Source organism: Neofelis nebulosa, chromosome 10, assembly GCF_028018385.1.
Source record: "Neofelis nebulosa isolate mNeoNeb1 chromosome 10, mNeoNeb1.pri, whole genome shotgun sequence".
Taxonomy (NCBI): Eukaryota; Metazoa; Chordata; class Mammalia; order Carnivora; family Felidae; genus Neofelis; species Neofelis nebulosa.
In genome coordinates, this window is record NC_080791.1 from 86,718,485 (window position 1) to 86,743,444 (window position 24,960).

Here is a 24,960-nt window from a genome sequence, read left to right on the forward strand (position 1 = left end):
GGGTATCCTGGCAGTGGGCTGAGGAGTGGTTGGCATTAGGCTGGTAATTTCATTCCCTTGTTTTCAAGGTTGTCTCATACTTCTTTAACGTTAGCTTCTGCTTTTCAGATCTCTCACTAATCAAGTTTTATTTTATTTATTAAAAAAATTTTTAATGTTTATTTATTTTTGAGAGAGAGAGAGAGACAGAGAGACAGAGCATGAGTGGGAGAGAGGGAGACACAGAATCTGAAGCAGGCTCCAGGCTCTGAGTTGTCAGCACAGAGCCTGATGCGGGGTTTGAACCCATGAGCTGTAAGATCATGACCTGAGCCGAAGTCAGACGCTTAACCAACTGAGCTTCCCAGGTGCTCCAAGTTTTATTTTAAATATGTATATTCCTGTTGTCAGTAGTTAAATTGGATTCATAAGAAAGAGAATTCTTACTTTTCACCTTATACTCTTTATCCCTTTTGACTACTTTAAGATATGAGTTTTTATAACTTATAAAACTAGTAATACATACAATTGTAAGCTGTATATACAGTTCTGTTTAACATGTAGCCCTATGACTATGGATGGGAACTAGTTTTCTTCTGATTACTAATGCAATATAAGCTCGATGAATTTAGATTTGGAAAACTCAGAAAAAAATAAAAAATAAAGTAAAATTCTCCATAACTTCATCATGTAAAGATTACCACTGATAATGTCTTGTTATATTCTTTCCCAATGCCTTTTTAGAAATAGGATCAAATTCTACTTGTTAATTTCTAAAGCTGGCTTTTAAAAACTCAATATATGTAGAAACCTTTCCATGACAATAAATGCTGAGCTTTTGTATGGATATATTGTAATTTAAGTTAATGGACATTTAGGTTGCAATTTTTACCACACAATTAACTTTTAATCTAAATTTTTATGAAATTTTATGTGTCTGTCACCATCCAGAGGTTTTGCCTGATTCCTCACTATTCAGCAAACAAAAGTGATTCTTACTTGGCAATCAAAAAATAGGATTTTCTTTGCAAGTACATAATTAAGTACTTCAGGTAAGTTCCAATGAGTGCAAACTAGATGTTTGAAAATCTAGATCAAATTCAGGACTGTTTCCTAACCAAATCAAATTCAGGACTGTTTCCTAACATCGCTAAGCAATTTAAACTGCAAGTTTCACCCTTTCAAAATTCCCTTCAAGTTTCCCTAAAAATGTCCTTTCTTAAAATATCAACTTATCAGAAGGTTGGTGGTGAGGGGTAGGGAGCCATGCCCCTGAAGTATCTAATGCTTTAAGACTAGCTCATGTCTGTTGCTTGGAGGTGGTGGGGTGAGGCAGGGGGATGAGTACTCCCCCAGAGTCCATTGCTCTCATCACAGCTATTACCCTGTGACCAACATGTCAGGCAGGTGAGGAGGGCAGGACAAGAGGCAAAGTTCCACATGCCTAGGAATCAGAAGTGTGTAGGTTGGAAGGATTCTAGTCGTTGGAAGCCCCCACATGGCAGGACTTGAAAAAGAGAACCTCAACCAGTCTCTCCAGCAAAACAGAACATCAGCCAGGGCTGGGATCTTGCAAGATCTTCATGCAAGATCAGCCTGTCTCAAGCCAGGGAATACACAACGATCCGCCCCACCTTCAAACCTGATGTTCCCCTTAGTTACAATCCTGTGATTTCCAAAAGACTATTTTCTGTTTCTTTTCAGCTATAGCAACCTGCTCTCTTAAATAGCTTCTTTATCTAGTGGGGCAATTACAGTCTGTGACTAACAGCTGTGGTTCATAAACATGAGTTTCACTGTTTGGGTCAGTAGTTCTTAGCCTTTTCCGAACGGCAACTCCCCCAGCCGATCTTGGCATTAAGAGAAGCACCTCTCCCTCAGCACTCTGATGGGTACTCAATAGTGCAGTTTACTGGTGGAGGGTTCTGTTTTCCCATTATAAAGGAGGTGACATTTTTATTAAGTTGCAAGTCCTGGCATCTAATACCAAACATATTTCTGGATGTTGGTTTTATTAGTGGTTTTAACTTTCCCCATTGAGTTTTTCTTTGTATTCCAAATAGCCATGTCTTTCTTTTAGAAAAAAAGGTCCTTTCAAAAAGTAGTTCTTCACTGTAAAACTTGAAGGAGAAAATCTGCAAGATCTAAGGCTTGATGGTGAGTTCTTAGACCTGACACCAAAAGCACATTCCATAAAAGAAAATAAAAAGATAAATCATACTTCTAAAGAATTAAAAGCTTTTGCTGTGTGAAAGACTATGTAAAGAGGAGGAGAAGACAAGCTTCAGACTAGGAGAAAATATTATTTGCAAACCACACATCTGACTAAGGATTTGTATCAAGAATATATAAAGAACTCTCAAATTTCAACAGGAAAAACAAACAACCTAATTAGAAAATGGACAACAGAAGAGCCATAGCATCAAAGAGGGTATACAGGCAGCAAATGAGCACATGAAAAGTTGTTCACCATCACTAGCCATTAACGAAATTCATTTGACCATGATGAGATACTACTACACATCTATTAAGGTAGCTAAAGTAAAAAAAATAACGACAATGCCAATGCCAAATGCTGACAGGGAATCAGAGAAATTGGGTCTCTCATACATGCCTGGTGGGAATGTAAAATGGTACATTGACTCTGGAGAATAGGTTGGCAGTTTCTTAAAAAAACTAAACATAGGGGCGCCTGGCTGGCTGAGTCAGTGGAGCATGTGACTCTTGATCTCGGGGTCATGAGTTTGAGCCCCACATTGGGTGTAGAGATTACTTATATAAATAAAAACTTAAAAAACCTAAACATAGACTTTCCATATGACCCAGCAAATTATCCCTGGGCAGTTATCAGAGAGAAATGAAAAAAACCTGAACACAAATATTCATGGCAGCTTTATTGGCGATAGCCAAAATGTGCAAAATGCTAAAACATCCATCAATAAATAAACTATGGTCCGCCATACCATGGAATCAAACTCAACAACAACAAAAAAGCCAACTATTGATATATGCAACAACCTGGAAGGACCTCGAGGGCATTATGCTGAGTGAAAAAAGCAAATCTCCAAAGGTCACAAATTGTATGATTCCATTTATATCACATTTGTGAAATTATAGATATGGAATTCTAGAGATGAGCAGGAGGTGGGAAGGAGGAAGCTTAGTGTGGCTATAAAGGGTAGTATGAGGGTGATCTTTGTAGTGGTGGAATGGTTCTGTATCTATATTGCAGTGGTGCTCACACAAAACAACACATGCAATAAAATCACACACACACACACACACACACACACACACATACTGTACCAATGTCGATTTCCTGGCTTTCATATTGTACTATAGTTAAATAAGATGTAACTACAGAGGGAAATGGGTAAGGGTATCCAGGACCATTCTGTGCTATCTTTGCAACTTTCTGACTCTGGAATTGTTTCAAAATAAAAATTTTTCTTTAAAGAAATTCATGCTTATTGTAGAAAATTTAGAAGGTGTAGGAAAAAATATGAAGAATACGGTTTTAAAATTCATACCCTTTTGATATATGTATTTGTTTTAGAATGTTTATTGCTTAATTTTTGATTTGAGATAAAAGTCACTTAACATAAAATGTCATTTTAACTTTTTTAAGTGTACGATTCAATGGTGGTTTTGGTTTATTCACCATATTGTGCAACCATCACCATTGCACAATGCCAAACATTTCCATGAGCCAAAAGGAAACTCCATATCCATCAGGCCCTTTTCCCTCCCCTGCAATAACTAATCTACTTTTCACATCCTGTATGATTTTACATTTACAAAGTGTGCCTATATGTGGAATCATACAACATATGGTCCTTTGTGACTGGCTTCTTTCACTTAGCATAATATTTTCAAGGTTCATCCATGTAGTAGCCTGTAGAAGTACTCCATTGCCTTCTGTGGTTGAATGATATTCCACTGTATGGATATATTTAATTTTTATTTTTGATAAAATTTTTCTTTGTTCCTTTACTTCAGGATCTGTTTTAGATAGTTTAGTGAACTCTCTCCAGCCTGGACTGCTGACCTGTGACCTCCCATTATTCAAACCAAGGCTGACACATGTGGGCATCTGGAGCTTCGTTCCCTCACTTCTCAGCCTCACCTCCTAAAATAAAGATGCTCTATCAGGTAAGTTGTTAACTGGGACTCACAAGGTCTATGCAGGGGAGGATGTCCTTGTGGCCCATCAGAGATGATAAGCCAAGTCAAATGAATGGTGTCAGGGCGGGAGGGATGGGAGACAGCCAGCCTGTCTATGAACAGCAGAACAACTTTAGTAGCTCCTGGTCACAGGCTCCACCCACCTCTCTAGAACAAGGAGCAGTAAGTATTTTTCCCAAAGCAATATTTTTCTAGCCTGTTTTGGAAAAACAAACGTGTTGCCAGAGTGTCCCAGCTCTTCACATTGTGCTCCTGAGTCTAGAGCTGCCTGTCCTACAGTGTTGCGGTCACCTGCTCGCTATTAAGCATTCTTTCCTTCTGCCACTGGTGTCAGAACTGGGCTGAGTTGACTGTGCCCATAGTACATTGGTGTCTTAATGAATGTGAAGCCTATTTACTGAGCCCTTTCAATGCGTAGGCCCTGGACTGAGCCCCTTTTTAAAATTTTTTCAATGTTTATTATTTTTGAAAGACCGAGCGTGAGTGGGGGAGGGGCAGAGAGAGAGGGAGACACAAAATCCGAAGCAGGCTCCAGGCTCTGAGCTGTCAGCACAGAGCCCAACATGGGGCTCGAACTCACAAACCATGACATCATGACCTGAGCCAAAGTTGGATGCTTCACCAACTGAGCCACCCAGATGCCCCTGAACTGAGCCGTTTACATTTATCATCTTGGTTTAGTCTCACAGCAATTCCATCAGCCAGGAGCTGTTCTTATTCCCATGGTAAGATTCAGACAGGGGCTTAAAGAGTTTTAGGGTCCAGTCCAAGATCATCTCACCACTGAGTGGCTTGGCTAGGATGCAACAGTGACCTATTAATCATCCAAGTGTGCTGAGAGCATAGATCCTGGAGCCAGTTCAAATCCTTGCTCCTTGTTCATTAGCTATTTGGATTTGCCTCCATTTCCCTATCTGTAAAATGGGACTAATAATACCTACCTCATAGTGTTGTAAAAATTAACTACATGAATCTGTGTACAGTCTGAGAGCTATGTGCCATGTGAGTGATCACTGTTGTCATAGTCGTTGTTAACATTACAGTGACTCTTAAAAATAGGAGAGTGAGGCAGGAAACAAACAGATGACCCAAATAGACACCATTTCGTGTTGCTTCATGAGATTTCTCCTGGCCAAGTAACACAAGATGTGCTGCCTCCAGACTGCTGCTCCCAAACCCAGGGGCTTTCAGCAACCAGCAAAGTGAAGCCAGCCATTTGCAAAGCCAAATTCTTTAGGTCAGCGATGAGTCTATTAACAGGAAAGGGGACTAAGTGGGGATAACTCTTTCTTATGAAAGCCAGCAATGGATTTCCTTTGAAAAAGTATATTATATGGCCACCGAGAACCTTGCCTTTTGTATATATTTGCTTAGGAGCATCCAGTGCTTGAATTTTGTGTATCTCTATTATCACAACACACCATGGATTATCAGTGCTACAGGAAATACAGCCATTAGTGCCTTTAAATCTAACCAGATTAGAGAACCAATTCCAGAAACTCTACAACCGATACAGAAAACTCATCTTTGAGATTTGGTTCTTCTAGAGGCACCTGGGTGGCTTAGTTGGTTAAGCATCTGACTCTTAATTTCAGCTCGGGTCATGATCTCACAGTTCGTGAGTTCGAGCCTCACATTGGGCTGTGTGCTGACAATGCAGAGGCTGCTTGGGATTCTCTCTCCCTCTCTCCTTCTCTCTGCCCCTCCCCGACTTGTGTGCTCTCTCTTCTCTCTCTGTCTCTGTCTCTGTCTCTCTGTCTCTCTCCCTCTCTCTCCCAAAACAAATAAGTAAATACTTTTTTAAAAGATTTTTAAATATAGATAGAGCAGCTCTAGATGTCTATAGGTTCAAAAGGATAACATGAGACATTACCTGCCTCACAGTGGGTTAGTTGCAAAGATTAAGAGCCCTGGTGTTGGTTGAGCCTTTCCTAACTCCTCTAAATTGGCGGTTATCAAGCAAATGATGGTTTCAGTCAGGGTCCAAATTGGGTTCAATCTGAAATGCCAGTCAACGGCCCTGTGAAGGACTTCTTTTTGAGAGGCCCTAACTTGGCTGAAGGAAGATAGGCCAGGCTTAGCTGAATCAGATGGGCCTCACTGAACTCAGGGAGCTACAAAGAAAGGGCTTTTCGGGCAAGCTTCAGACGAGGGTCTTACATACAGTAAGAATGTCCTGCTGACATAGGGCCATGTGCCATCTTTATAGCACTGAGTCCCTCCCTGCACAAACTCCAGGCTCCCATGGCCTTCAGGAAGCACAGGGTTTACAGCTGATCTCCTTTAGGAAAGAGAGGCTCTTACAAACAATGCCTGGTTTTTGTGGGAGTGGGGAGGCAAATATACACTAAGGACTGGTGTCCAAGAGAAGTGCTCTTAGAATTCTCAGGATCTTTTTTTTTTTTTTTTCATCTCTATTAAGAACGATATGTCTTTAAGATTTTGGAAACTTGTCTTTATGTGGTTTTTATCCGTATTCCCATTCCATGTACTAGTAGAAGATACTAATTGAACTCTTTTATCTTATGATGAGGAAGCTGAGGCCCAGTGTCAGACAGCCATACAGTAATGAAGGCCCAGAACCCAAGACTGCTGACCTCAGTCCAGTTTTCAACCCTCAGAGCCACACTGCTGAAAGATGATTCTAAAAAGTCCTTCTACGTAGTTTGTTCCTCCTCTCTGCCAAGGCTGGTGGGTGCCCTCCTGGCAGATAATTTTATCCACACACTGTTCAGAGTGCTCTGTAGCATGTTCCACCACAAACTAGAGCTTCTGCCCAGATGGGGAGGGAGTAACTCAAGGTCGGTATGAGAACCGAAGTGATTAAAAGCCTCAACAGAGCAATCCTGCTGATTCAGAATGACTAGAGAATGGTCTTTCTGATTATCTAATGTTTCCACTCATGTTTGTTCAATGAATGAATATATGGGATGTTGAAATATAAAACCAGCAATGCTACTGAATTTAATTCGATCTTTCTTCCCTTCGTGTGTCAAGGTCATCATGATGCGTATGGGTTTACTGTTCTGGAGAATTCAACCAATAGAGAACAGGGTTGGCCATTTTAGGTAATTTTAGGTAACTTGCTGACCCTGTTGTACAAGGTGAGGGTGACCAAGCTGGTTCTTCTCTCTCTCTTTTAAAAAGTGAATCCTCGGGGGGTGCCTGGGTGGCTCAGTTGGTTAAGCCTCCGACTTCGACTCGGGTCATAATCTCACGGTTTGTGAGTTCGAGCCCCGCATCCGGCTCTGTGCTGACAGCTCAGAGCCTGGAGGCTGCTTCGGATTCTGTGTCTCCTCTCTGCCCCTCCCCCACTTGTGCTCTGTCTCCCTCTGTCTCTCAGTAATAAATAAACGTTAAAAAAAAATTTTTTTTTAAAAGTGAATCCTCAGACTAACTTGGATGTAAATTAAAAATAAAACAAACAAAAAAGACATAGAGGTCTCAAAAGAAAAATATGTAAATAAAATAAAATATCCCCAAAGATTTAAAAAAAAGTGAATCCTTGGAGCACCAGGGTGGCTCAGTTGGTTAAGTGCCCAACTCTTGATTTCAACTCAGGTCATGCTCTCATGGTTCATGGGATTGAGCCTCAAGTTGGGCACTGTGCTGACAGTGAGAATCCTGCTTAGGATTCTCTCTCTCCCTTTCTCTCTGCCCCTCCCTTGATCACACTCTCGTGCTCTCTCTCTCTCTCTTAAAAAAGTGAATCCTCATATCAGTCCACTTATCTTGAACTTATCCTTTTCTTCATAATAACATCTTAAGGAATGTACACACACACACACACACACACACACACACACACACGCCTAGTATCTGAGCCTTTAGTTGATTGGACCATAGTTAGCCAGTTGTTAGGACCATCACACAGAGGATTACGTCTTAAACTTTCCCCCTGAATTCTCTATTAACAAGACGGGAGACATGCCATGGGTCATGCGATTCTTTTTACTCCGTTTAGGAACATGAACCTTGAAGCCAAGAGGCAGAAACCAGCCCACTGACACAACTGGTGACTACACATAGAGCCACTTGGTGATGGCTTCAAGAAAATGATGTCAGTTTTTAAAAATAATTTTTTAAAATTCCAATGACCAGTTAGTTACAGCTTAAATTTTTACATGTTTTTTGAGCAAGCAATGAATTAAGCACAAGGAAGAGTAAGCAAAGAGATATGTTCAGTAAATTAAATAATAGAGGCTTTTACTGACACCATTCTTTTAACTTACTGCTTTTCAAGTTAAGCTAAATGTTTTAAACTTTTTAAAATAATTTTTACACAAATCGAGATTTTATCTACATTCAGGTAGATTCTCCTGGCTTATGTCCAAAAGACTTGGTCCTTTTGAAAGTAGGGTTCTTTGCTTTTCTTCAAGTACTTATTAGCACCTTTTGCTTGTCAGGAATTATGGCAAGTATTGAGGCTGCAAAGGAGTAAGACACAGCCCCTGTCCTATGGGGACTGACATGGAAACTAAATGCTTAAACTAGGGGTGCCTGGGTGGCTCCGTTGGTTAAGCGTCCGACTTTGGCTCAGGTCATGATCTTAAGGTTTGTGGGTTTGAGCCTCACGTTGGGCTCTGTGTTGACAGCAAGGAGACTGCTTAGGATTCTCTCTCTCTCTCTCTCTCTCTCTCTCTCTCTCTCTCTCTCTCTCCCTCCCTGTCCCTCCCCTGTTCACACACTTGTTCTCTCTCTCAAAATAAATAAACAAACTTAAAAAAAAACAATGACAGGAGAAAGTAGCATCATTCTCTACATGAACGTTGGGCTCTGTGCTGACAGCCTGGAGCCTGCTTCAGATTCTGTGTCTCCCTCTTTCTCGGCCCCTCCTCCACTCACACTCTGCCTGTCTCTCTCTCTCTCTCAAAAATAGATAAACATTAAAAAAAATTAAATGCTGAAACATTTTCTCACTGTCACATCATTTTCCTTCTTCTTCTTCAATCTACGCTTTATAATCTTCCTTACACGTCCTACGGTTTCTCTACAGGGTTTATACATACTTTCTCTACTTGGTTCTCTTTGGGATGTACATGTCATTCAATTTGACCAACTTTGGTTAACCAATTTAACCAAAAATGCTGCTGTGCATTTTTTCTTTCTTTAACTTTTTTTTTCCTCCTGGAGTCTTTCTTTGGCCCTAGCTAGCAATCTGAAATATTGAGGAGCTAAACTGAGAAGGGTCTGCTTGTCTCAGGTGTCCCACACAGGTCTCACTGGTAAGGGTTTTATTATATCTTTCTTTCCCAAGTTTGTTCTAGGCTACTTATCCCTAAATTGTCTTCTTTCATATTAATGAACCATCATTCTTATCCACAAAGCATTATTCATAATAGTTAAGAAAAAAAAACCCAGAAGTAACCTGTATCTTTATCTGTAGGGAGGTAGTTAAATAAACTATGGCATATCCATGCAATAGAGCCCACTTCATGCTTTAAAAAGAATGAGAGGTCCCTAAAACTGTGGAACACATAAAAAGCAGAGGTTAAAATGGTGGTTGTTGGAGGCTGGGGCTTGGAGGAAAGGGGGAGATGTTGGTCAAAGTGTACATAAGTTTATGTGGGATGAGTGAGTTCTGGAGATCTAATGGACAGCATGGTGACTATAGTTAATACTGTATTGCATCTTGAAATTGGTAAGAGTGGATGTCACCACATGCAAAAAATGGTAACCATATGAGATGATTGATATGTTAATCATGTTTGATTGTGGTCATCATTTCACAATGTACACATAAACCAAAACAACATGTTGAACACCTCACATATATGCAATTTTTATTTGTCAAGCATAGCTCAATAAAACTGGGTGGAGGGGGAAATGAGAGGTCTGTATGACCAGGTATCTGTGATACATTGTAACATTTTTAAAAAGCAAGTTATAGAACAATATGGGTTGTATGACCCATTTAAAAATACATATGTGAAACTGTATAAAGTGTATCTGAATGCCCGCATATGTACACACACATACACACACACACACACACACACACACACACACACAGTATTTGAATGAGAAAATTCTAGGAGATAAACAGATGTAACAGTGGGGAGTCTAGCAAGCGAAGTAGGTGAGGAACAGATGAAGGAGGGATGCACTTTTTAATAATGCACTTTTGTATTCATTCTTTTAACAATGAATAGATATAGTTGTTATAAGTAAATAAATAAAAAGAAGAATATAGCATTTTCCTAGGTATTTCAAAACTATGTATTCTTCTAGGCTTGCACAGCTGGTTTAGTTTTCATTTACTTTGATCATACACTTACCTCCTCTCTTATAGCTGGAGGGCATTAAGTCTCCCAGACTGACAAGTGTGTCCCCACCTTCCCCTCTGCTGCCTCTCCAGATTCCTCATCCCTCGGGATAATGCAAAGTATGTTTATTTCAGACTCATTGTCTGAACTGTACATTGTTCCTGGAAATCTTGGTCACGTGATAGATGAACTTGTCCTGGAAAATCTATCCTCCGGTCCCTGAAAGGAAGCCAGAGTGGTATTGTTCTCATCTCACAGATCAAGAAACTGAGGCACGGAAAGTTGATGGGGGCTACGGGCTACCTAGGCCACATGAGAAGTTAAAAGTAATGGGATGTTGTGGAAAAGGTGTTGGGTTCAAAGCCTGGAGTCCCAAGTTAAAGTTCTTGACATATTACATTTTATTTAAGCAAAATTTTGACTCCCTAAGCCCCAGTTTTCTTGTCGGTGAAATGATTATAATACCTGCCTCCCAGAGTAGTATTATTACATGAGAGTATTTAATTTTTTTTTTTTTGCATATTGTAAAGCACCATATGTATCATAGAAAGACCAACCACAGGAAATTAGTTATGAGTAAGTCAGACCACTGTGGTTGCATATACAACTAGGCTTTTGTTTGTTTGATTTTCTTACATTCGAAACACAAATTTAAAAATGTCTTTCAAGAATCTTAGAAATCTCGTTCCTTTAAACTCAAGCTTTATTTTTTCCCCACCCCAAATATTTCTCCTCATGCCTTTTAAAAGAGGCACAAAAGTATCAGTTCCACAAGGAAGGCAACAATGCTCTGCTAGAATGCCATACCAAATTGGATAGAAGTCTAAAAGCAGATTAAAGTTGTTTCAAATGCTTCAAAGAGGAGGAAAAACCTAATCCCCCAAGCCTTCTTTAAATCCATATTCCTTAATATCAGAAAATTTCCCAAGTCTTTTAAAAGGCCCAAATATCATTTTACAGTTTGGAGTAGTAATGGAAAACACTTCCCCATTTTTAAGAACATTCTTCCTTCCCTAAAAAAGGGCTCAGTAAAGCTGGGTCCCCCTTGTGAAGGAACTGGGCCCAAGCAGATGACGAGTTACCTCCCTTAGCAGGGAGTGGGGCAGCCATCCCCAGGGCCCTGAGCCTGGAGCTGAGGGCTAATTACTACCTGGAGAATTCCTTCAAGAAGCAGTGTCAGGCATTTCCCTGTTATTTCTGGGCGAGATCTGCGTGTCTGTCATTGTGTGGAAGAACGCCCAGTCCCTCCACTATGTAACACTGAAGGAAAGAAAGTTTCCAAATGAGAAGAAAAACAAGGCTTGTTATGACAGAAGCAAGTAGGACCATTCTCACTGCTTTAGAAAGCTTCTTCTTGGGGCGCCTGGGTGGCTCAGTCGGTTAAGTGTCTGACTTCGGCTCAGGTCGTGATCTTGCGGTCCGTGAGTTCAAGCCCCGCGTCAGGCTCTGTGCTGACTGCTCAGAGCCTGGAGCCTGTTTTGGATTCTGTGTCTCCCTCTCTCTCTGACCCTCCCCCATTCATGCTCTGTCTCTCTCTGTCTCAAAAATAAATAAACGTTAAAAAAAAGAAAAAGAAAACTTCTTCTTAAGCTGTCTTCACCTGCCCAGAGAGGCCAGCTCTTTTCCTGAAACACTTTTCCACCAGGAAAAGAATCATCTTCACTTGCTGACCTATGGAAACAATTCTAAGAGCCCCAATTATAACAATGAATATTGATTGAGATTAACTAGGCATCAAACACTTTGCCAAAGGTTTTACATGCTGTATCTCATTCAATCCACTCAATAGCCTTGAGACAGGTAACGATTATTAGCCCCATTCTACAGATGACAAAGTTGAGGTCTAAAAGGCTAATGCAGCAGCCAAGTGACAAATAGCTACTTAAGTGATTGAGCAGGTGCACAAGCCTAGATCTTTCTGACTCTGAAGTCTATGCTAAAACAACAATGCACTGCCTAAATACAGCTCCCAGGCAAGTATGGAGAGGGCCCATATTGAACACTTCTATTCTACGTTCTAGCTGAAATTTTACTACAATTAACAATAGCAGCCTGTGTCCCTGGTAAGCGTGCTGAGTGATTTACATGCCTGGTCTCATTTAATGCTTTCCAGCAGGTTTAAGTGGAATAAATAGGCTACCCTGACGCTAGAAATACTTTCTGCCTCTTCTTCAGAATTTTCTTTTCTCCTTTTCTCCTTTTTCCCTCTCTTTCTCTCTCTCTCTTCATCTCTGAGATGTCGAGTGCATTCTGGTTGCATTTTGACCTTGCCTCCATCCTGGCCTAAATTGCAGACCTTGTCATGAAGAAGATAGTGAAGGGAAACATCTTTTCAGGTATCTTCTACTTTAGTGTGTGTGTGTGTGGGGGGGGGGGGTGCGGGGGTGGGGGGGTGGGTTACAAGCGTCCCTCTCTGCTCTCCGTCTTCAGGACACCTCCCTGTGGACGGTGCCAGAACGGTGACCTCAGACCACAGCCTGAACACTGATTACAAGTAATCCAGCTCCCGAGGTGATAGAGTGTCCTTTCTTAAAAAAGGAGATAAAAATAGCTAAGAAACAACACTTTCCTTAGTTCTCTGAAAGGTTGGCATCCTTCCAGGATAGACTTATGTACTTTTTGTACTTGGAGGAAAAAAAGAGATGGGATTTGATCCAAGAATGGTCCTACAAACGAGAGAAATATGGAGCGAGCAGCTGGAACTGGGCAGCCAAGTGGTACCACCAGCTGCAGGCCCATTAATTAACATTCCCTGGTATGTAGCATCTCCAGTGACCTTGATCCTTGTTGAATTCACAGAGATAATTTTTACAGAGCCTCTACTTTTCTCGCTGCAGTGTATTTATCCAAGGAGTACCTTGCATATTTCCCCCCATATCTCCCAGCAGTAAATTTATTCTAATTGCAAAGAGATATAGCAAAAGCCTTATTGAACACTTGGCAGTTTATAGAGATTTATTTCTGAGGCTTAAGGGGGGGGTTTTAGAGTGTGTGACTAGAGCAGGATTGAGGGGAGCTAGGGAAAGGAGCCCAAGAGAAAATGTAGATTTAATGGATCTATAAAATGACCCCTCTAGATAAATGCTTCTTCCAAAGATGCTTAAACAGCCTGACCCAAACCGGGGTCTGTGACAGCCAGTCTGACATGAGGTGTCTGAAGCATCGCATATTTCTCTATGGGTTTTCAGGTTTCCTTATGAAATTTGTTATTCCCCAGGCAGAGGTGGGAGAGGGGTGAATCTGTTTTCCAGAGGGAAGAAGTATATTTAACTAAAAATTTCCAAGTACTAGAGACTATGAAAAGAGGTAAAAATAAACTTCCAGCACCTGCCCTTAAAACCGCTCTGCTTGTGTCTGTCTAAGCTGCATTCCGAATTTTAAACATAGGATCCTAGAAGGCAAATCACGAGAGCCTAGCAGGGGTTCTGTACTAGAAAGGACAGCCTTCGGAAACTTCCGGCCCGTAATGAGACGGGCGGACACTCTATCCTCTAATGGGGCCTTATGCTCACAACAGACTTTGCATGCACACACGACTGAACTTTTCCACGAAACCCTTCTAGGCTTTTGATCCCACGAGTGGCATTCATCTTTTTTTGCAGCTGTTTTGCAAGTTTTGCTGAGGATGAATTTTAGGACTTTCAACTGTTAGATTTGTTATATTATAAATCTACTCACTGTACTAAAATGAAGACATTTGTTCTGGAGGAAGAGGCAAGACAGGAAAGGGTACAAAGTAGACACTAGTGAGGAAGAGGGCTGGAAAGTCAGTGACTGGACACTTTAGCCAGAGTCTAAATGAGGAGTGGGTCAGAGGTTTATGATGTCCCCTGCATGTTTGCTTTTTTTTCTTTTTTTCCTTCAGGAATTGGCATAAGGAGACCTTAGGAACATCTTTTTTAAGTTTCTGGTTGTCAAGTTTAACACACAGGGGAAAAAAGCCATTTAACAAGTTGTTTTAAAGTTAATACCCAGAAGCACCTGGGTGGCTCAGTCAGTTAAGGATCCAACTTTGACTCAGGTCATGATCTCGTGGTTCATGGATTCAAGCCCTGATTCGGGCTCTGTGCTGACAGCTCAGAGCCTAGAGCCTGCTTCGGATTCTGTGTCTCCCTCTCTATCTGCCCCTCCCCCGCTCACACTCTGTCTCTCTCTCTCTCTCTCTCTCAAAAATAAATAAACATTAAAAATTTTAAAAAATAAAGTTAACACCCAAGTCAAGATGTATATACTATTGCTAATTTTCCCCCATAACCCCTCTCATGCTCTTAGAGATAACCACTATTGTGGCACTCATGGGGACCACTTCTTTGCTTTTTTAAGCAAAACACCAAGTGTGCATCTATATAGAATATAGTTTACTTTTATATCTTGGAAATTTATATAAATGGAATTAATGTATTGTTCTTTTGTATCTGGCTTCTTTTGCTCCATTATGTTTGTAAGAGCACCTTGTGTTGTATGGAGCTCTAGTGCATATTCATCATGGCATGATCATTGTGACAGAATATTTTTTATTTACTGAACTGTTACATGTATTGCTGATGGACAATGGGGTTATTTCCACTCTGGGGACATTGCTAACAAAGCTGCTGGGAGGGTTCATGTGCGTGTTTTCAGGCACACTTGAGAATTTGCTCGGCCTGCCTGGCTAATGTCAAAACAATCCAAGCTTGAATCGAGATTAGTCCTAGGTTTAATGGCAAAATGGACAGAATTTGTCATTTGTTCATTCATTCCATAAGCATGAACTAAAAACTTCTATTGACGGAATAGCAATAGATAGCAATAGCAATAGATGACACAGGCTACCTCTCCTCCCTTCTCTGCTCAGAGCAGACGTTACTGGTTCACCGGGGTGTTCTTTCCTATTGAGTCTGAAGTGGCTTCAGAATCATTTGCAACGTGGTCCTCAAGGCAGCCACTGTTAAGGATCAGAGATGGGGGTGTGATGGTTAATTTTTTTGTCTCAACCCAGCTATGTGGTCAAACATTATTCCAGATGTTTCTGTGAAGGTTTTTTTTTTTTTTTTGGTTGAGATTATCTTTTTAGTTGAGATTTACTCAGTCAGTAGACTTTGTTTAGTCTTTTTATTCAGCAGACTTTGAGTGAAGTAGATTACCCTCCATAATGTAGGTGGGCCTCATCCAATCAGTTGAAGGCCTTATAGAAAGAAGACTGATTTCTCCTGAGGAAGAAGGAATTCTGCCAGAAGGCTGCCTTTGGATTCAAACTGCTCCTCTTCCCTGGGTCTCCCACCAATGGGTTACCCCTGCAGGTTTTGGACTTGTTATTCTCTGCAATCAAGTGAGCCAATTCCTTAAAAATATAAAAATCTCTCTACGTCTCCCTCTCCCTCTGTCTCTCCCTCCCTCCCTCCCTCCTATTGGTTCTGTTTCTCTGAAGAACCCTGACTAATACAGGTGGCATGGTATTGACATAGGATGGTCTGATGGGAAAGGAACAGAAAGCCTTTCAAACTAATTTAAGTAAAAGGGATTTACTGTTGATAGAATAGAACCCCTTAGAATTAAGCATCAGGGAATACTTTTATTTTATTTATTTATTTATTTATTATTTATTTATTTATTTTTTTTAATATATGAAATTTATTGTCAAATTGGTTTCCATACAACACCCAGTGCTCATCCTAAAAGGTGCCCTCCTCAGTACCCATCACCCACCCTCCCCTCCCTCCCACCCCCCATCAACCCTCAGTTTGTTCTCAGTTTTTAACAGTCTCTTATGCTTTGGCTCTCTCCCACTCTAACCTCTTTTTTTTTTTTTTTTCCTTCCCCTCCCCCATGGGTTTCTGTTACGTTTCTCAGGATCCACATAAGAGTGAAACCATATGGTATCTGTCTTTCTCTGTATGGCTTATTTCACTTAGCATCACACTCTCCAGTTCCATCCACGTTGCTACAAAAGGCCATATTTCATTCTTTCTCATTGCCACGTAGTATTCCATTGTGTATATAAACCACAATTTCTTTATCCATTCATCAGTTGATGGACATTTAGGCTCTTTCCATAATTTGGCTATTGTTGAGAGTGCTGCTATAACCATTGGGGTACAAGTGCCCCTATGCATCAGTACTCCTGTATCCCTTGGGTAAATTCCTAGCAGTGCTATTGCTGGGTCATAGGGTAGGTCTATTTTTAATTTTCTGAGGAACCTCCACACTGCTCTCCAGAGCGGCTGCACCAATTTGCATTCCCACCAACAGTGCAAGAGGGTTCCCGTTTCTCCACATCCTCTCCAGCATCTATAGTCTCCTGATTTGTTCATTTTGGCCACTCTGACTGGCGTGAGGTGATATCTGAGTGTGGTTTTGATTTGTATTTCAGGGAATACTTTTAATATTTAGGATTATCCTCCTCAATATCAAATAATTATTGCACTATTTTTATCTGAGATATTTTCCAAAATAAAAATGTGAGTGTAGGGGCACCTGACTGGCTCAGTCAGTAAAACATGTAACTCTTGATCTCAGGGTCATGAGATCAGGCCCCACATTGGGTGCAGAGATTACTTAAATAAATAAAACTTAAAAAAAAAAAAAACATGGTGAGTGTATATACAGTTTCTCCCCAGTCTCTGAGTGTCATCAGATGCTCTCAGCCAATGAGATCTAGAGTAAAGAAACCATTCTGACTTTTCTCAGCCAGTGAGCATTAATTAGTACTGTGGCTGCTTCCAGCCAATAAGCTGAACTCTTTACTACACTACCAGAGTTAGATGTGTCCTGTGATGTATACTGTTTTTTCTGCCCTGGCCTCCCTTTGTGCCATCACTTTTGTATTCTGGCAAACAAATTTGACCCAGGATGGCTGACCCAAAGAGTCTAGGTAATAATACGGGACCTACTGCAAAGGAATAAAAAGGAGAGTGTTGTGTTAGATGTTAGAATACAGGTTTTCCAGAGGCTGTAGACCCCCAAGTCATTGGATAAAGAAGCAGAGAGTTTAGCTCAGCACATAAATAGGGATATAGATAGGAGTCCTTTGACTCATGACAGGTCAGTGAAGCTCGGAAGGATGGACCAACAAATACACGAATAGGAGCGGGGAGAAATTATGGAAGAGAGGATGATGGAAGACTGATGGCCAGCTGCAAAGCCTGTGTCATATCTCTATGGGGACTGTGCCACATGGGCCTCTTCAGGCTGCTGCTAAACAGAAAGGGTGACGGCCAGACCTCGGCTCTGTGTCTGTGACTGTGCTGTCTGTGCTCTCTGCTTCTCCTCCTTCTCTGCCAGCTTCCCTACCATTCTCCTCTCTGGGGATCAGCCCCCTCTGTAAGGCTCTCGGCTCCCACTGCTCCATCACTTACGCTTGGTTTGGCTTTGGGTGACTGTAGCAGGTGTTGTTGATGTACTGCCCAGGTTCTCTGGCCCATCCTGGCCCTGTTCACGGGCAGTAGTGGTAGACCATCTTTCATGATCTGGCAGCTCCCCGCCTCAAGCATCCACATCTCTATGCTCCTCAAAGAGTTGTTTTCTTGTACCAGGAAGCTTGCTGGGCTGCAGGAATGTGCAACCCCAAACAGTAGACATCAGGAGTCACTGCAGAAATGCCCCAGCCTTCTGGTTCTCCAGTGGGGCAGTTCTGAGGTGTGTCCCTCACAGTTTCTCAGGGCATCTCAAGCAGGATTAAACCACAATTTCCCATGGTCACAACCTGCTTGTTAATACACCTTATATGGGCTTTTCTCCCTTCTCTGCCTCACTTTCCCCACCCTCATTTGTACTTCCTTGAATAACCTCCCAGATAAACTTCCTGCACCAAAGTTTTTGTGTCAAGGTTGAATTTTGGAGGTCAGAGTTTTATGAGACCTTCCAGTGCCAAACTTTCTGACTCCTAGCCCTAACTCTTATTTTGTTGTTGTTGTTGTTTGTTTTTTTAAAGCAAGCTTCATGCCCAGCATGGAGCCAAACACAGGACTTGATTAATTACCTTGAGGGCAAGACCTGAACTGCGATCAAGAGTTGGACACTTAGGGGTGTCTGGGGAGCTCAGTCAGTTGCGGGTCCAACTCTTGATTTTGGCTCAGGTCATGGTATCTCAGTTCTTGGAATCTAGCCCCTCGTCAGGCTCTGCACTGACAGTATGGAGCCTGCTGGAGATTCTCTCTCTCCCTCTCTCTCTGCCCTTCCCCCACTCTCTCCCTTTCTCAAAATAATAAATAAACTTAAAAGAAAAGTCAGATGCTTAGCTAACTGAGCCACCCAGGCACCCCTCTTATACTCTTTAGTTCAAAATTTTGTAAGCAAATCTGACTTGTCCAGATCAAGGGCGACACATGTGTTCCTGGTTCGCTTAGCTATGGGGTAGGTGGGGAGGCAGTGAGCTTAGTGTTATTTAGGACATGAATGACATTTCTTGCACATTGACTTATCCATGCCGCGTGTTGTGCTGGACAATGGGACACAGAGAACAAAACCCAATCTCTGTCCTTAAAGAGTTCTAGTTGGGAAGTAGACTTATAAATAATACTTATATCACCAAATGGTAAGTTCTATAACAGTGGTGGGGGGGGGGAAGAGTAACAAGTGTTATGGAAGTAAAATAATTACGGGTTGGGGCATTGAAGGATGGGTTGAAGGTCATCAGGAGAAAGGGTTTAGAGAGGATGTCCTGGGTAGAGGGCAGGGTATGGAGCAATGAGAACACAGACTGCTCCCTGGCTGCTAGACAGTGTCTTACCTTAGCAGCTTCTCTTTGTGTTTTGTTTTCTTCCTGAGAGGAATGATGAGGCTTCATGGGACAACCCCAGATGCTCTGAGTTTAAGCCTTCTTTTATTTTCCACATCAACGGGGAAGGTTGAAGTTTTGAAATCAGGGAACATATCACTTTACAGTAGAGGGAGAAAAGTATTAGAGGATGGTGGAAAATGGAAAATTGGAGCACAGAGCCAGTGATAAGCAGTTCGTTTTATATGGTTCATGGTAACTGTTCCTGGAGTCATCAGGAGTAATATTTATAATCAGATAAGTTGATGCTTTCTTAAAAATTTTTTATGTTTATTTATGTTTGATAGAGACAGAATGTGAGTTGGGGAGGGGCAGAAAGAGAGGGAGACAGAATCTGAAGCAGGCTCCAGGCTCTGAGCTGTCAGCACGGAGCCTGACGCGAGGCTCAAACCCATAAACTGTGAAATTGTGACCTAAGCCGAAGTTGGACACTTAACCAACTGAGCCACCCAGGCGCCCCTATAATCAGATAAGTTGATGCTTTGGATGAGTGTCTATGTCTCTCCTGCTTCTGGAAAGCCAAATTACCTGTCTTCTGCAGACCTGTAAGAGACTGTCTTCACATGGAAGAGACCTGACAGTGAGGATGACATTGAAAATATTTAACCACCATATTGTAGATGCTAAACCAGTCACAAGACACAGTTCCATAGACATCGGGATGGTTGGACAAAGTGTGTGCAGGCTGAACCCCAGCTCTATCTTGGGGACCATCAAACCTGACATTTGTTTGGCAGAAGAGGTTAAAGGGCTTACCCTAAACCATGTGCTGACAGGGCTAGGAGTGGGACCCAGATCTCCTGCATTTACCCTCCAACCCTCTCCACTGCAGCCCCTGACCTCAAGGCCTAGGGGAGACAGGTGGAGGCCCTACTGGTTTATCCTAGACTTGACTCATACCCATGGCTGTCCATGGGCAGGATGTCTGATTCTCTAGAGATCCCAAGTGGAAAAAGCTTTTGTACCTCCACTCTGAGAATTACAGCTCTTACACTGTTTATGCTAGTGTTGAAAATTCTTTATCCACTGGTAAATGAACATCTACCATTTATGTAATTGAAAGCATAATTTATTTGCAAATAAAATATGTTACATAACATATGGCAAAGGATGCAGGGAAATAGCTTTTTTTAAAAATATTTATTTGTTTTTGAGAGAGAGAGAGAGCACAAGCAGGGGAGAGGCAGAAAGAGAAGGGGACAGACAGAGGATCCGAAGCGGGTTTTGTGCTGATAGCAGAGAACCCAATGCAGGGCTCAAACCCATGAACGACGAGATCATGACTTGAGCTGAAGTCAGACACGACTGACTGAGCCACCCAGGCACCCCTGGGAAATAGTATTTTTTAAAATTGCCTATCAGACTTGTTATGATGAGCACCAGGCGCTGTATGTAAGCGGTGAATCATGGGAATCTACCCCCAAAACCAAGAGCACGCTGTACACACTGTATGATAGCCAACTTGACAATAAATTATATTAAAAATAAATAAATAATAAATAAACATTGCCTATCAGATGTGCAATATGTCACTATTATTTTCCTTAAATCCACCTAATTCTGACTCCAAGTCCCCATCCTGCCAGACTTGTGAGAAAGGTAACTATCCACCTGCCTCTTTCCAATCCATGGACTTGTACAGAAGTCCAGGGGTCTTATGCAACACCAGGGCTCGGCCTTATCATTATTATTCATTTGTTAAACAAATATTTATTGAACACATACCATGTGCCAAGCCTGACTTGGGGCTGATAAAGTAGTGATGTACAAAAGAGATTAAATCCTTGCCCTCTCTGTTCCAGGCTGAGTAGTACTCTGTTGCTCACCTGGGGCCCAGGAGGCACTCATTGGCCATGCTGGGATTGGGCCTTGCTCATGTAGCCTCTCCCCACTGGATGCTGCCTATCTAGACACTGCCAGGAAGCAGGGAGAAGACACCCATCTTAGATGATTCTGCACTTTTTCCTGAAGGGGACCTCTTCTCCTAGACTCATCACTTCTCAAAGGCATCCTCCCTGAGCCCTCCCTCTCCAGACCACCCTTCATGGTGCTTCAAGGCACAAACATTTTTTTTTAAGATAATAAATGTTACATTTATTTCTTGTTATAATACACATGTATCAGAATACTCAGAACAAAATTTACCATTTTAACCATTTTTTGTGTTCTATGGCTCTCCTGCTTAGTACCAAGGTGCATTTTACCCGAAGAGGCTGCATCCAATTTTGAGCTCGGCTCAAATTTTCCAGGCAAAGCATTGCAAAGCCTGGAAGTCAGTTTGAATGAAGGGAAAGGGAACCAATGTAATATTTCAGGCAACCAACCTGACATATAAACATCCCAACTGTCAAACCAAGCTACGGTGCTGACTTGTCCATGCTGAACTTTATACCACATTCTCACTATGTACATTTGGCCAACAACATGTGTGTGTGTGTGTGTGTGTGTGTGTGTGTGTGTGTGTGTGTGACTGTGTGTGCACATGCATGTGTCCCACAGCTGGGTCTCGAAAGACTCTTGAAGGACTCAGTGGTTTGGTCTAATACCAGATCACTTTCCATTCAGATTCCTGCTGCCTCTTCCTGATCTCCTGAGTAGGAGATCAACCTCCACAGCACTTCAAACTAATGCCCACTGTCAGCTGAGAAAGTCCATGATAAACCCATGCTGGGTAAAGTATTTTCTGATCAACTCCTAAGGATCATTTGGGGATATCGACATTGTAACTGGGGACACTGAAAACTAAAAGGCTCCCAAGACACAGAAGAATGGATCCATAAGGATGGAATTTCATTCATTGTGACAGGACAAGATTTTTGGATGGAAGAATAGTTTTGTGTTTCACTCTCTTATAAGGATAACCTTGTGATTTTCATATGTTTATCCAGCATTAAAAAGGGAGGGGTGTTTTGCAGTGCTCTTCCTTGGCAATTTCATCTTCTGCAAATGGTATAAGCCATGGACTCTGATTTCCAATTTCTCCCTGAGTTCTGTTTTCATAAATCCAACTTCCATCAGGATATACTCATGGAATCTCAAATTCAATATGTATACTACCAAAATGCCTCTTCCTGGTGTTTCTAGTTCTATTAATGGGGTTTTTCCTCCCTGTCCTTTGTGTTTACAATCTTCAAATGATCTCTGGGTCTTTCCTTTCCTTGCTTCCCATATCTAGGTAATTAGAATATTATACAGATGTGATCTCCATAAGATCTCTCAATGTATTCTTTTCCATCTCCTCCTCTATCAGCCTCCTCATCCTGGATCTCCTGAGGTTTTACCTGGACTATTGCAGTAACTTTGAAGTTGGTTTCTTCACATTGGTGTCTGGTCACTCCTGTGATGGTCTAGATTAATCTTCCTAGTTATGTTTTCAATCATATTACTAGATGGTGAGGACTGCATTTTATTCCTTTTTATATCCCAGTACCTTTACATAGTAGGTGCCCAATTAAGGCTGGATTGAATTTATGTTGTTTCCAGTGGCTTTCAATTCCCTCTATTTAACCGAAGGGATTATCATTTAACTAAGCTAACTGCTTCTCTGCAAATATTCACTATACTCTAATACCCACACTTTTGGTACTTTCTTTTCCATTTGGAATGTACATCTATTAAAATTCTGGTCATTCTTCTTTATCTTTTAAAAAAAATTTTTTAATGTGTATTTATTTTTGAGAGAGACAGAGACAGAATGCAAGTGGGTTAGGAGCAGAGAGAGAGACACAGAATCCGAAGCAAGGTCTAGGCTCTGAGCTTTCCGCACAGAGCCCGATGTGGGGCTTGAACTCACAAGCTGTGAGATCATGACCTGAGCCGAAGTCGGACGCTCAACTGACTGAACCACCCAGGCACCCTTCTTCATCTTTTTTATATCAAAAAAATTTTAATGAGAAGCATATATTACTTTTTAATATAAAAAGCCCTCAACATTTTAAATTTAGTATGTTTGAAATATTTCATAATAAAATGTATTTGAATCCTCCCCATCTAGACTATTATTTAGGCATTTAAAATTGTAGTTATGGGGTTTATTATTGTTTTCTTTTTTAAGTTTATTTATTTATTTTTAATTGTTTTGATGTTTATTTTTGAGAGAGAGAGAGAGAGAGCATGTGGGGGGTGGGGGGGAGGCAGAGAGAGAGGGAGACACAGAATCTGAAGCAGGCTCCAGGCTCTGAGCTGTCAGCACAGAGCCTGAAGCAGAGCTCAAACCCATGAACTGTGAGATCATGACCTGAGCTGAAGTTGGACACTCAACCGACTGAGACACCCAGCACCCCAGTTTATTTATTTATTTTGAGAGAAAGCAAGCATGAATGGGAGACGGACAGAGAGAGAATCAAAAGCAGGCTCCACGCACTGTCAGTGTGGAGCCTGATGTGGGGCTTGATCTCATGAGCTGAAATCAAGAGTCTACACTTAATTGACTAAACCACTCTGGTACCCCTATATGCTACTATTTTTTACATTTTTCTTGCATTTGAGATTTTCATAATAAAAATTTTAAAGATATTTACCAAGTATGTATAAGAAAATAATAATATTTATAATTTCAGGTGGAAAAAAGAAGCATGTAGTAATTGTTAGTGATGGTCACTGATAGTTCCCATTCTCCTTCCTAAGCACTTCCTTGGAGTTATGTGTGGTCCTTTGTGCTTCACTCTCTTATAAGGATAATCTTGTGATTTTCACATGTTTATCCAGCATTAAAAAGGGAGGGGTGTTTTGCAGCGCTTGCTGCAAGCAAGCGTGACTTGCTTTGGTCAAGTAAGTATGATGGGAATAATGTGTATAACTTCTAGATGGAAGCCCTGAACAGCCACAGTATGACTCATCATATTTATTTTCCCCTGTTACAGGTTCTGACAATGTGCCAGATGGTCAAAACTCCATTAGCCTGAGTAAGTATGACATGGAGCAGAGGCTCTGCTGACCTAAGATGGATGTGTAACATAAGTGGGAAAGAAACTTTTGTTCCTCTAAGCCACTGATGTTTGGGGGTTGTTTATTGCTGCAGCATAAGCTAGCCAATTCTGACTGATACAAAGCAGGAGGTAGCTTCAGGCATTGTAGATAACCAGGTACTCTGAAGGCCTTATAACCACAAAAGAACTGAATCATTTTTTTTAATGTCTATTTATTTTTGAGAGAAAGGAACAGAGTGCGAGCGGGGGAGGGGCAGAGAGAGAGAGAGACACAGAATCTGAAGCAGGGTCCAGGCCCTGAGCTGTCAGCACAGAGCCGGACATGGGGCTCAAACCCACGAACTGTGAGATCATGACCTGAGTTGAAGTTGATCACTCAACTGCCTGAGCTACCCAAGCACCCCAGAATTGAATCATTTTTTAAATGCATTGCTGGGCATGTCGGTAGTGAGGGAATTGTCTAAGGACAGCTCTTCTCCCAAAAAATGCTTTGAAACCAGAACTCGGAGTCAGAGTGCTAGGAAAATAAGAAATTTGGGTTGCTCTGAGAGCCAGTGCAAATTAGTAGCAGTGTTAGAAGCTCTAAAGCATCACAAGATGGGGAAGCCAAGAATCTGAGACTTCTCCATTAGGCCAGGACACCCCAAAAGGGGCAGAAGGTCTCAGGTTGGTATTTTCCCACTACCCACCCCAAAAAAGCAGAAACAAATCCTCACAATAGGAAGGCCATTAAGATGCATGTTTGAGTTCAAATCTGAGATCACCAAGCCCAGAAGGAGGTAGTCCACTGAGAGAGAGAGAGTTGGCAGAAAAACAAACATCCAGTCTGACCCCAAGAACTTCAACT

The 24,960-nt window shown here is 41.5% G+C and overlaps 1 long non-coding RNA gene across 1 annotated transcript in view; it reads left to right on the forward strand.

Annotated features, from left to right (window-relative positions):
- Positions 1-24,309, forward strand: part of LOC131487660 (uncharacterized) — a 49,877-nt gene extending 25,568 nt beyond the window's left edge. The window contains exons 2-3 of the long non-coding RNA XR_009249872.1: positions 3,979-4,131; positions 24,048-24,309. This is a non-coding gene — a long non-coding RNA (uncharacterized LOC131487660). The remainder of the gene's footprint in view (positions 1-3,978; positions 4,132-24,047) is intronic.
- Positions 24,310-24,960: the final 651 nt, after the last annotated feature.